Source organism: Anser brachyrhynchus (assembly GCF_964034855.1).
Source record: "Anser brachyrhynchus genome assembly, chromosome: 7".
Classification (NCBI taxonomy): Eukaryota; Metazoa; Chordata; class Aves; order Anseriformes; family Anatidae; genus Anser; species Anser brachyrhynchus.
In genome coordinates, this window is record NC_137701.1 from 16554282 (window position 1) to 16566509 (window position 12228).

At 40.2% G+C, this 12228-nt stretch overlaps 1 protein-coding gene across 1 annotated transcript in view; it reads right to left on the reverse strand.

Moving 5' to 3' along the window:
- LOC308198287 (uncharacterized protein) overlaps positions 1-12228 on the reverse strand; it is a 59603-nt gene that overhangs the window by 9737 nt on the left and 37638 nt on the right. Inside the window, exon 3 of the mRNA XM_080600501.1 lies at positions 1673-1738. The gene's annotated coding sequence lies outside the window, so the exon portion shown is untranslated. The remainder of the gene's footprint in view (positions 1-1672; positions 1739-12228) is intronic.

Consider the following 12228-nt stretch of genomic DNA (forward strand, 5'->3'; position numbering starts at 1 on the left):
AATAGGAACCTTAAAGCCGCCAGTGCTATTAGTGCTCCATCAATCACTGATATCACCAAGGGCTCATTTTTATACAAGAATACCTTAAAGAGCAAAGCCACCCTCCTCCCATTTGATTGTCTGCTGAGATGAAATATTTCACAACAAAAAAGCAAGCATGCTGTGGTAACGAGGACAGTGCCACAGAAAAAAAAGATGACAGTATTAAAAGGAAAACTCCAACCCTTTTTTTTGCATCTAAAAGGAAAGAGTGATAGAAATGCATTTTAATCATTAACTTGGGTTAGCTTTCACAGTACCTGAGAAACTGCCATATGGAACATATTCCAGTGTAATTTCTACTCTTAATGGCCTAGAGCTTTCCAAGAAACAAACTGTGTGGTACATAAACTGATATCAAAGTGGCCTTGCCTTCCCCCCCCCCTAAAGCTACAAATACATCATCCATGCAAGAGCCATTAATGTACATTTAATGTGTCTAGTAAAAGTCTGAGTGAAACACTGTGGTTATTTGGAATAAGTATTTGAACGGAATAAGATGAAGTAGTGGGAGACTGGAGGAAGAAATTCCAGCAATGCTACCATCCCACTTTAATTTCTTCTCAACAAAGTCCTGCTGTGCTTTAGACCAGCGTGTGAAGGATGCAAGGCATGAAGAACTGAGCTATTTAGCCCTTCAATTATCCAACTCAGCCATCGTCACAAAAGATGGTGTAGAAATCTTGATACTTTGCACTCTGGGAAAAAAACAAAAATCAGCACCAGTGGAAGACAAATGGACATCAGTGTCACTACCTAAAAGTCTCTATGAGTTGGTCTCAAGATTTTTCAAATGAATATTTGTCAAACAAATGTTTAGATCTGGGGACAATTCTAGTGTATATAGACAGATTCTTTTTGCTTTCCTAGAGATGTTAGGGCATTTATATGAAGGGACTGGGATTAAATTACCAGGAACTGATTTCCTGTCTCTGGAAAAAAAGTGTCCTCAGATTTTAATACATGGGTTAGAGAAGAAAAGTAGGGCAAGCACTAGTGAAATGATTCTTCAGGCTGAAGTTTGGCCTCAGGAGATCTGGTTTGAATTCTCCCATATTACTTCAGTAAAACAATCGAGGAACATATCACAGGCACATATCACAGTGCAGGTACAAAGCCACATGTGCAGCTTTGATTGATGGAAGAATGTGGTGGACACACATGGATTCAAGCTCCATCAGTTATGCTCTGAGTGAGTGGATGTGCAAAGAGCCAATAGTTGAGCTAACAAATGCAAGAGCTCATTGTTTCGTCAACCTCTTTTTTTGCTCGCAGTAGGACAACATTCCTTGCCACTTCTCTCTGCAAAGTGAGTAGGGGTATTTCAGGAAAAGAAAGCTAAATGGACATCACAGAATATTCACCAAATGTCACAATGAGACTGATGCTACTAGGAAAGGCACATTGTACACCAAATTCATCTTGCATGAGGCCTATATCAACCTTAAAGCAATGGAATACAGCAAATTCATTGATGAGCTGTGTCCACCACTCATTTCTGGATAATCACAACCTGAGGCAAAGCTAAGATGTGAAATAGCAAAAGTTCAAGGATAATTTTACACAAATCTTGAGGAGTAAAGCACCAGTCCAGCTTTCTTCCCCCACCTCCTACCCTCCAGACAGCTCTTACCTCTTCATAAACCAGGCTGTTCTCAGGACCATTTGCTCCCTCCAAAAAGCATCCAAGTCAATTTACCTGGGTGGCAAAAGGGTGGGAGAAAGGAAAAAAAAATCTCAGGTCATTTGAATTTTGAGTAAATATGAGCATAGTTTCTGGTATAGTCTTCTATCAGATTTGGCTCTCCTTTGGTTGGGTGGCTTAAACAGCTGTCTATTTGCACATAGTTGTGTAACCTTTTCCTACAGCTTGTTAATTTGACTTGAGATTGCAGCATATGGTTCCCTTCAGACATAACTTAAAATTAAAAAAAAAATAAAAAAAAATCTCAAAGTCATTTGTTTAAAGTTTGAAGAGAATCAGAATCCTGTAATTTTCAGCATTGTTATGAAATGGGTGAAAAGTTTCTTATGTATTTCCTTGCTGGTGTGCATTCCGCAGCTGTATAACCACTTGAAGAACCACTACAAAAATTAGCTTGCTGTGCACTAATTACAGAGACAGCTCTTGCCACAAACATTACAGCTGCACATAACACACCTTGGAGGAGTGATGACTGTACTAAAGGTAGTAATTGAAATATGATGGCCTTCAAACAAAACAAAATAAAATAACAAAAAATAAGATAACAACAGGATATCTTTCATAGCTTTGTAGCCTGTTACTCTCACATTTTATGGATGCATTAAAACTTGAAGAAAATACAATTTTATTCATTTTGAATTAAGCATGGTAAAGGGAGAAATGTCAAGGAGATAACAGCAATAGAAAATTCTCAGAAGATCAAAATACAAAAGATCCTCCCCTGAATAGCTTTGCTTTGGCTGAGGGATGAGGACGACTGTATATGCAATGTATGGGGGCCAGTGGTAAACAATTGGAGCTGAGTTCCAGCTGGAGAGAGAAAACAACAGCAGCAGGAGGGAGACACACAGAGGTGGTAGGACTGGTGTAAGGTTTTGTAATGATCAAAGTGCTGCTTCGTACTAGAGTTGGTAAAAACAAGATGTTTCTTCAAGAAGTTTTCATAAACAGTTTTGTTAAGAAAGCTACAGTTTTGGGCAAGCATGGAACAAAGCTAAAAGAAAGATGGACAGGGAATCATTAAGGACTGACCCTTGCCTGGTTTAATAACCTCAGCTTCAAGATGTATCGTGAGTGACAGGGCTAGAACAAGCACTTTTGAGAAGTCTCATAAGCAAATCATCGAGAGGCATTTGCTTCAACTTACTGTTTCCCTTTAATGGCTGTAGGCTGAATATATTATTTCCAATCACTCTCTTATGCTATTTTTACCCCCATGTATGGACATCACATCTCTCATCTTCAACCCAGGTCTTTGGAGTTCTTCCCAGCATTGTGAAGGAACACAGAAAATTACACTTATATTTAGCTACTATAGATTCAAGGTAAGCATTTCTGATTCTCAAGGATGAATGCCTTGAACCTGCACCAGCAGCAGGCTAAAAAAAGGACTTCAGCTAGATAGAGAGATAGCCAGCACTTGTTACTGATAGAGGGTGTTTTTCTCTTTCCCTCCTCTGTCAGATTGTCTGAGTGACAGGAAACATGGTAATTGGACCCCATAGCTCACTCTGAATATGATGCACATGTACTTTTTGAAGAATGAACTTGTGGTCTGATGACACAAAGGAGAAGATGGAATTTCAGCTGAATTGTCCAATATCTCCTAACTGAAAGAGATATAGGTTTTGACAGCACAAAATGGAGAGGAAAAAAAAAAGAGAGAAAAAAAAAAGGTATAATGGTATAATGGTATTTGCAGAGAAAAATCATTGCTCACAGAGAAATGGCATGTCACAATATGTCTCTACAAAATGCCAAGAACACTTCTGTTGTGCAGTGGGTAACTACAGTGTCTGCTTTCAGCCCCAACTCATACTAAGGCTTATTCGAGCATGAAGATGACAGCTTGTGAGATTGTGCTGAGGCACGTAGGACAGCTGCTCCGTTTGAAGGTACAGGTGATACTCAGCTGCAGGAACAGCACTCACAGGCCTGAACTGAGTGATTATGTCCTCTGTACAATGAAAGGCTTTGACACCTGTGGTTCACAACATCCAAGACTGAGAATACCTGAAAAGCTTCTCCAGAGTTTAACACTATCCAAAGAACAAGTTACAGACCAAATCTATAGTCCAAGCCTACTTGGTGAGTTCACTGCTTACCCTCCAGCAAGTGCCTCCAGGCTATTCTATGATGCTGCCTCCTGCAAGACACCTTAACCTTCAATGGCAATTCTGTGCTTTTTGCCATCCCCACTGCAATCACCACATCTTACTCATGTACAATCACACTTGTGAAGCAGCCAGCTGGGAATAGAGAAGAACAAGTAATGCACAAAAGTGATGACTGATTTAAAAAACAAAATCTAAGTTCTGAAGTGTAATACCTACAACTGTAAAGAAAATTAAAGAAAATTGAAGAAAATTGAAGAAAATTGAAGAAAAGAAAAGAAAAGAAAAGAAAAGAAAAGAAAAGAAAAGAAAAGAAAAGAAAAGAAAAGAAAAGAAAAGAAAAGAAAAGAAAAGAAAAGAAAAGAAAAGAAAAGAAAAGAAAAGAAAAGAAAAGAAAAGAAAAGAAAAGAAAAGAAAAGAAAAGAAAAGAAAAGAAAAGAAAAGAAAAGAAAAGAAAAGAAAAGAAAAGAAAAGAAAAGAAAAGAAAAGAAAAGAAAAGAAAAGAAAAGAAAAGAAAAGAAATCCACTTAGAAAAGGTTATCAAACATCCATCACTCATTCCATTAAACATTCTTAGAATCATAAAGTCTCTTGAGTTGGAAGAGACCCATAAGGATCATCGAGTCCAACTCCTTAACTCATAGCTAATCATAATTCTCAACTCATAAGACTAAAGAGCCAAAGACTCAGGATTTCCTGGCCCACATTCTGATGTCAATAATAGGAGAGGAACAATGCAACATGATCACTGGCATCAGGGAACAAACTTTTAAAGTACAGCCACAGCACTCACAACATCAGCAAATAATTGTTCACAGTAGCTGGCAGGCAGCTTGGAATGGTTTTATTATTAGTCTGTTAAACTTTTTTTAAAAAACAATCTTCAATTAAAATATATCTTCTCTTCTTTTCATCATGAAAGCTTAATTCCTTTTCCTGAAGGTATAAAGTCATTGGCAGAACAAAAAAAAAAGGTTTTTAACATTCAACATGTTTGAACATCAGCAGCTGCCTGCTGCTGCTCTCCATACATTAGTGAATCTGAGCTCATGTCACTCTTCTCAGGGGTAAGAGTTACCAGAACATTGACTCCCTGCACCCTCCGAGAAAACTCGAGGGCACCAAGACTGCTATCATAACACAGGGCATTCTCGAAGAAAACTGTCTCTTGGCAACTGGAAAAACAGTCTCAATGCACTTGGACTAGTCCACATCTGCTGTTAAAACACGCGGAAAAATATTTGAGCCCTTTCAATTACCAATAATGAAGTTACACAGACAAGAGATTAGATTGTTCGTTTAGAAAGCAGTCTAATAAATAGCCTACACATTTTATTTATACCCTTTCTAAAATCCTTGATTCAATAGATTCATTTCATGTCCCTCCTGTAGCAGCTATTACTATGGAGTTGTGGAAAAAGAAATGCTTGGAAATCTTTTCAAATTAACTCTGAGCATGTTGGAATTTCTATTAATTTCTATTAAACTATTAAAATATGACCACTGCTTGAAAATCTTGTATTCAGGGCTTATTCCAGCTAGTGCATTGTATCATCTTCAGTGTCTCTTTTTTAGAGTATTACTTTCTTTTCCTTGTTTTTCCCTCCCATCCCTCACCAGTGAAATGCCACCATCCACTGTCAGACACCTGTCCTCCATTCACAGGCAGCTCTCTTCATCGGTGTAATTGTTTCAGGTTTAAATCCTGAAGGCAGTGGTAGTTTTGCCTTTCAGGTTAAGTTCAAGAGTTGGCAAACATCCCTAATGAGTTTGTAAACACATTTCTCTAACTACAAGTAACCATCAGGGTTTTCTAGCAACAAGAAGGATTCCTTCCCCTCAGCCTCTTCTCTATAGCTTCTTTACCTGCTACTATTTTCATGCACCAATTCCATTTTTAAATACTTACTGGACAAAGCAGTCGCTATTAGTTTGAGACAAAGTAGGTATGATTCACGCAAAAGCTATTACTTAACTAGGAAATAATATCAAGTAAATAGCATTAAGAAAAAATGTAAATCATGCCTTGGGCACAGGAACTCACGTGTTCCACTAGGAAAGCCATCCTGAAGAGCCTATTCTGGGCTCCTCTGAGCACCACAGACATCATTACCTAGCTGGCCTATCCATGAACCTCCTGATATTTTTAGCATGCCATCAAGGAAAAAGTAATTTGTACCTTAAAAATAACTATTGCTTCCTACATTGCCTCTTTTGGAGAAAGAACTAGAGAATGCATGGATTAGAAATACATAGGTTTTTTCCAGGACACCACTTAAAGGAGCCACTTTCTTTCCCTATTGATCAACTTTACATACTTGTATTCTGTTGAATGACAAACAATAGCACAGAGGAAATTAAACACTGAAATCTGCAGACACTCTGTGGCAATATTTGTTTAACAGCTGCCGAACTCTGGAAGTAACAGTGAAGCACATTATGTAAGAAAATTCTGTAACCCAAACAGATAATATTCTGGTTAACATCACAGTGAGGCTCTACTTGCTTTAAACCTCAGTTGTTATACGAAAACAATGTTCAGCTGAGGATCCGCAGCACAGAACTATTTGTTCAGTCCAGAAATAACAGCCTAGACATGTTCAATAAGTCAAATTCAGGCAAATACATAATTGTCTTTTCTTTAAAAAGAAACATTTAATACAACAGATTACTTGGTCTTACTTTACCTTTGAGAAAAATATTACTAGTGTGATAAATTGTACACTAGGTTGTTCCAAGTCTCAGAGTTAAAAACTGAATACATGAAAATAAATCTGTAAGAGTTAAAAGCTGCAAATGCAGACCTGGACAAAGGGTTGACATAAAAAGTGAACTAATTGAACCCATATTTCTTAGCAGTATGTAACAGATTAAGTCATGATTGGTTTATGAAACTAAACAGAAAAAAAAAACTTTTTTAAATCTTCATAAATAAAAAATGTTTATGAGCTTTAACCCAGAAGGAAGTTGACAGTTTGCTGAGAAGATGTTTTTCCGGTGTAACCAGGCATGTTTTTAACTACAGTCTGAAGCTGGCCAGTAGATTAACAGAGCTTTAAAATGCATCTTCATAAATTGTACATTTGTTTGACTGTTAGCAGAGATATTTGAAAAGAAACAGTAAAAAATTGCCATTTCAAAAGAGGCCATATGGACTTATCAAATTACCAATGCTATGTTTTAATTCCAGACAGATAACATTTCAGGTAATGATCCAAACTACAAACAATAATTAAGTGAGCAACTTTTAAAATCTGTTTAAGCTCTACACAAGTTGTTTCAGTGGACACACAGAGAAAGGCTTATAGGGAACCAATTAGGTAGCAGTATACTTGGTAAAAGTATATAATTTTCTGAATAAAACAGTATAACTCATTTGCAACAGTTAAAAGTTCCTAAAAAAAAAAAAAAAAAAGCTTAGCGAAAGCTCTCAACTAGTTTTAGAGTTTCACTAACTTCAACCAACTGGAAGGTTTGAAATCAAGAGATTTGCTTGTAAGTCCACTGTCAATAAATACAGCATGCACTGAAGACCACCGCCTCTTCTTCTGCTTAAGAAAAATCACAAAATAATGCTAGCAAGGAAGATAAAGACTTTATTCAATTAAACCTAGTCAGTTCTCAATTGACTTCAGAGGAGTCTGTTGTAAATCTAAAGTTCAATACACAAGTGTATGCTAATAACATCTTCCCATCTTACCCATCAATTGATTTTACTGGGATTAAGCACATCAGTTGCACACTACTCTAGGATGGCTGTGTATGGAATCAAAGACCTCTCTCCCACCACATTTTCTTTCCAGCAGAAACATAGCTAATGAGATCTGTTTAAACCTTCATGACCATTGATATTCATCCGTCTCTTTGAAACTTTCCAGCCATAGCAGAAGAGACTTCTCTGCTTTGTGCTCTTCCCAAAGGACATTTGCCATCAGGACAGTGGCTGCAGCACCTCCACCATGCAGTCAGGGGAGGAAGAAAGGAGGCCATTCAGCAGTTCCTCCTCCTGGTTATATCTGAGCACTCCCAAAGACACACCAGAGCTGTACTGTACACAAGATTTTATCTACAACAGCTAGGTTGCCTTTATGGGGATAGGAGATAATGGGCTGACCATTCAGAGGGCAATGCCAGAGATAAAGATCACACAATAAATTTGTGCTAGCTGCCAACACTGAGGCTGGGCAAGTAAGGAAAGTGAAAATAAAATCTAAATAGAAAGATAGGGAATGTCCAACTAACCTGAAAGTTCCCTTGGGTTGTCTCTGTATTGTAGCACAGGAAATAAGGTCAGGGTTGGGACTAGTGATTTCCCATTTGCTTTCAAAGCTTCAAGAATATGGCAAGAATTCTGATGCTCAAAATACCAAAAAAGAAAGAAGTAACAGGAGCACTAGAGGAAACAGGTAAAGAGACTAAAAGCGTTGTCCCTCCCCACCCCCCCCACCCCCCCTTTTTTAATCTGTTAATAAATGTATTTTCTTCTCTTCAGTTTAGGTATTCCTACCCCTTTGCTTCTGTTATTGTCTAAAAATTTGTCCAGTTGGTGCCTGATTAACTAACTGCCACACTGCCTTATATTAAGATTCTGCCATTTCTCTGAAGAGATGTTTCCTTGTTCCTATCTTTTCAATTCATCCACTCACATTTCTGAGTTGGTCTTGTACAGTTACTTTATGCAGACCTTCCTCTTCCTGTCCAAACTAGTCTCTCCCTTGCTTTGAGATCCCACAGAGATCTGGATGTCAGTTCAGGGCAAGCTTGGCAAATCCTCATTAAGAAAGGTTTGATACTATCCCTTGCTTTATAGCAACAAATTGCAGAAAATCTCACTATGGGCTACGTAATGCAGATCCTATTTTCAGTGTTCTTAATCTTCACATCTGAGCAACATCTGATTGAACCTAGGAACTACTTGGAAGGTTTAGCTGCCTCTAGACCTTCAGCAGTACAGATAAAATACACAGATGAAGGCTGCCATCAGCTGCATTTTATTTACTGTAGCAGAATGTCTGTTCACCTTGAAAAAGTCCATTGTGCTTCACTACAACCACCCAGAAGACAGACATCCTATAGCCAAGCTTTCTAGTGCCTGCGCTCCTCTATCACATCTGCTGCTTACATTCTAGATTCATCTCCAACTTCTACGTTCTCATTCTCTGTTAGCTCCATCCTTCACTCAACTTACAACTGCTCAAAATTGTGTTTTCTCTGTGCTGTCCCTGTACTTGGGCTGAGGTAGTTACAGAGCTACCTGACAACTGTCCTTCCTATTCCTTTCTGCAGCACAAGCTCACAGACAGGCCACCTGCACCATGCAACTGCTGGCAGTCATCAATAGTATTTTGCTTCCTCACAATCCTTTTTATATGGCGTGTGCTCTTACTCCGTGTTTATAAGGCACATGGCAGAAAGTAGGGACAACCTTCAAGCGTGGACCTCAGGCACTCTAGTAGAATATTTCTCTAAAGAAACTACAGCATCCTCATTTGTACAATAACAACATTCTGGCATTTTTTCAGCTTCACGGAGAACTAAGAACTAAAGCAGTCCAGGCTCCACCTCTGGCTCTGGCACAGCTCTCAGGTCTCAGAAAGCATTGCCACCTTTATGATGGACACCACATGTTTGATGAGGCTTCTGCCCTTCTCTTCTCTCCAAGTCCCAACGCTCTGCTCACTCACAGCTGCCGAGGACCAGGTGCAGACAGGCCACAGTGCCATGGCCAGCACAGCGCAGCAGCAGCCAAGCAGCCGAGTGCAGGACCTGACACCGTACCACTGACAGCAGCTCTGTGCAGGACAGCTTGCTCTCCACCACTGCAGTTTTCCTCCTGTGTGATTCACAGCTTGCCCACAGCTGCAAAGTACATTAGTGGGAGCGATCCAGATGAAGATCTTCACTTTGTTTTTTTTTTGACACTAGAGTTTCCAGTCAAGTTTATTTAAGGTAATGATGCAGCCACTGATGAGGGCAACTTCCCAGCCGACTGCCATGTCAGTGCTATACATGCATCATACAGTCTTAGCACCCACAGTCAGTACGCTAGAAAAAATTATTCAAATTTCTGATGCATTCCAGCACACCCAGCATGTACCAGCTCACGTGCTAACACACAAAACCCCCAGCGGGGAAGTTCACACTGGCTTTGCCGTTCACTTCTCCAGTATCCCTCAAAGAGCTGGTGTGGCCTGGCTCACAGCTGTAGTTCAAGTGGGACTTGGTTTCTGATGCTCATCATCCTCTCGTCCACACCTGGAGGCAGACCAGAAAAGCCTGCCTCTGCCTATACAGAGATGTTCAGCTTGCTCCAGAGCAGATCTCAGATGTAAACCAACACAGTGCAAATGGTTCAGGGGGACCTGGATCCCTGCATGGAAGCAGGACCATGCCTAAACACATTTACCCCTTTCTTTTTTTTTTTGAGAATCCCCTGCCTAATGTTACAGCTTAGAGAGCCATTTCACTGGTAGCCCAACAGGCACAACTCAGTCCAAGACTTGACTACAGCTTGAACTTTTTAACTCAGACTCATTTCTATATGAAACTAGATTTCTTTTTTGAGGTTGAGAGCAGTGCAAATATCACTAAGCCCATACTGTGACCAGATACTCAGTAGCTCTTGTAAAAGGACAGCTGTAGCTATAATATATATGGCTTTTTGTAACACTGATTCTCCAATTCAAGCAAATTTACTTAGTACTTCTTGTGCTATTGCACTCCTCAGAATTAAACTGACATCAGCCTAAAATGTTCCGTTCTACTAGAATATTTTCAGTGAACCACATTCAGCTCCAATGTACAACACCAGGATGCATGTTGCGCCTATTCACACAGGATTCACCCTCCCCATCTTCCAGCTTACTGCACTTGCACTTTGCAAAGTCCATACAACATCTCCTGTGTTCACCCCCACCGTGCAGTGTTCCCACCCCTGCTAAGTGTTTCCAGCAGCACGCCCATCTAACTCGAATTACCCAAGTGTTTGCTTTTCATATGTTCATCTATTTTTCTACATCTTAAGATATGAAAATGGGGTGCTTAAAAGTTCTTAAATATAAACTCCCATGTTATTACAGGACATTCTCCACTGCAAGCAACCTGCAGCTTTCCCAAGAGAGGTGATTACTTCACCTCACATGGTATGCTTAAGGCTGGAGTAGACTTTTATATCTTTGTCTTCTGTTTCAAAACCAGGAAGGTAGAAAACACCCCTCAAAAAGCAAGGTTCAAAATAAAAGCAAAGAGGGATCTATGCACGGCAGTGAACTATTTTTGGAGACAAGATTCTGCTTATCATATGGCAAATCACTATGAACTTCTGCTATGTAGCATGAGCAGGAAAACAATGACTGGAATTCAGCTGAAATCATGGCAGAGATGAAATATTCTAGAGCACAGGGCTTTCTGCTTATTTTCCCCAAAAGAGAACAATTTTTTTTGTGACCACTATTATACTATGACCAGGTCTGACAGACTTCAAAACCAGGCTGAGGAGGAAGCTATGCTCTCAGAAGATATCCCAAGGCAGCATCATACATAGTGTAAGTCCCTTGTGCCAGCACAGAGGTTCCTCTCCTGCAAACAAGGCACCCAAATCTTGCAGCAGCTCTCAGCTTCCAAGTCAGCGTTTCTGCACAACTCCCAGCAGTTACTACTCCTACATGCCCGAAAGAATTTCGGCAGCGAAAAAATGAATGCAAAACTGCAGTCAGGGTTTCAACACATTTCTCACATTCTCACAGAGAATGGTGCTGAAGACCCATGCTGATGAGGTGGGCTCCAGGAGGGGAGAACACCTGCTCAGACCTCATCTCTGCCCTCAGCCTGTGCTCAGGGAAGAGGAGAGGTTTGTGCTTCTTGGTCACTCTCATTAAAAGTAGCTGGTTTTGCTCCACAGCCATTGAGTACATTCCTCAGATTCTTTCCCTTTATGCTTTGTAGGTCAGGGTTAGAAGTCACTGCTGAAAGCACAGGAAGTTGAAAATCACTTTTTCAGCCTTCTGTCACCTGGGGGTACTTCTGCGATAAACAGAAGGCTTAAGGAATGGAGCACCTTTTACAGCCCCTACCACAAACAACATACCAAACCTTGAATTCCTCCCCTTCCTATGTCCTCAGCTGGCAAAGAGGAGTCTGTGAAAATCCATGCACATTTGCAGGAACACTGTGCCCCTACTAACAAGTATCCCACTGAACAAGGCAGGGAGGGCCTCCAGCTCCACCACACTTCTCCAGCTCTCCAGGAGAGAAGATGGGTGCTGAGGACTGATGGAGGTACATCACCAGCCCCTCCATGCAGGGATCTCAGGAGGTGACGAGACTGACAACCTAACTGTTGGGCCCTGTATGGAGCAAGGCCGCACTCCT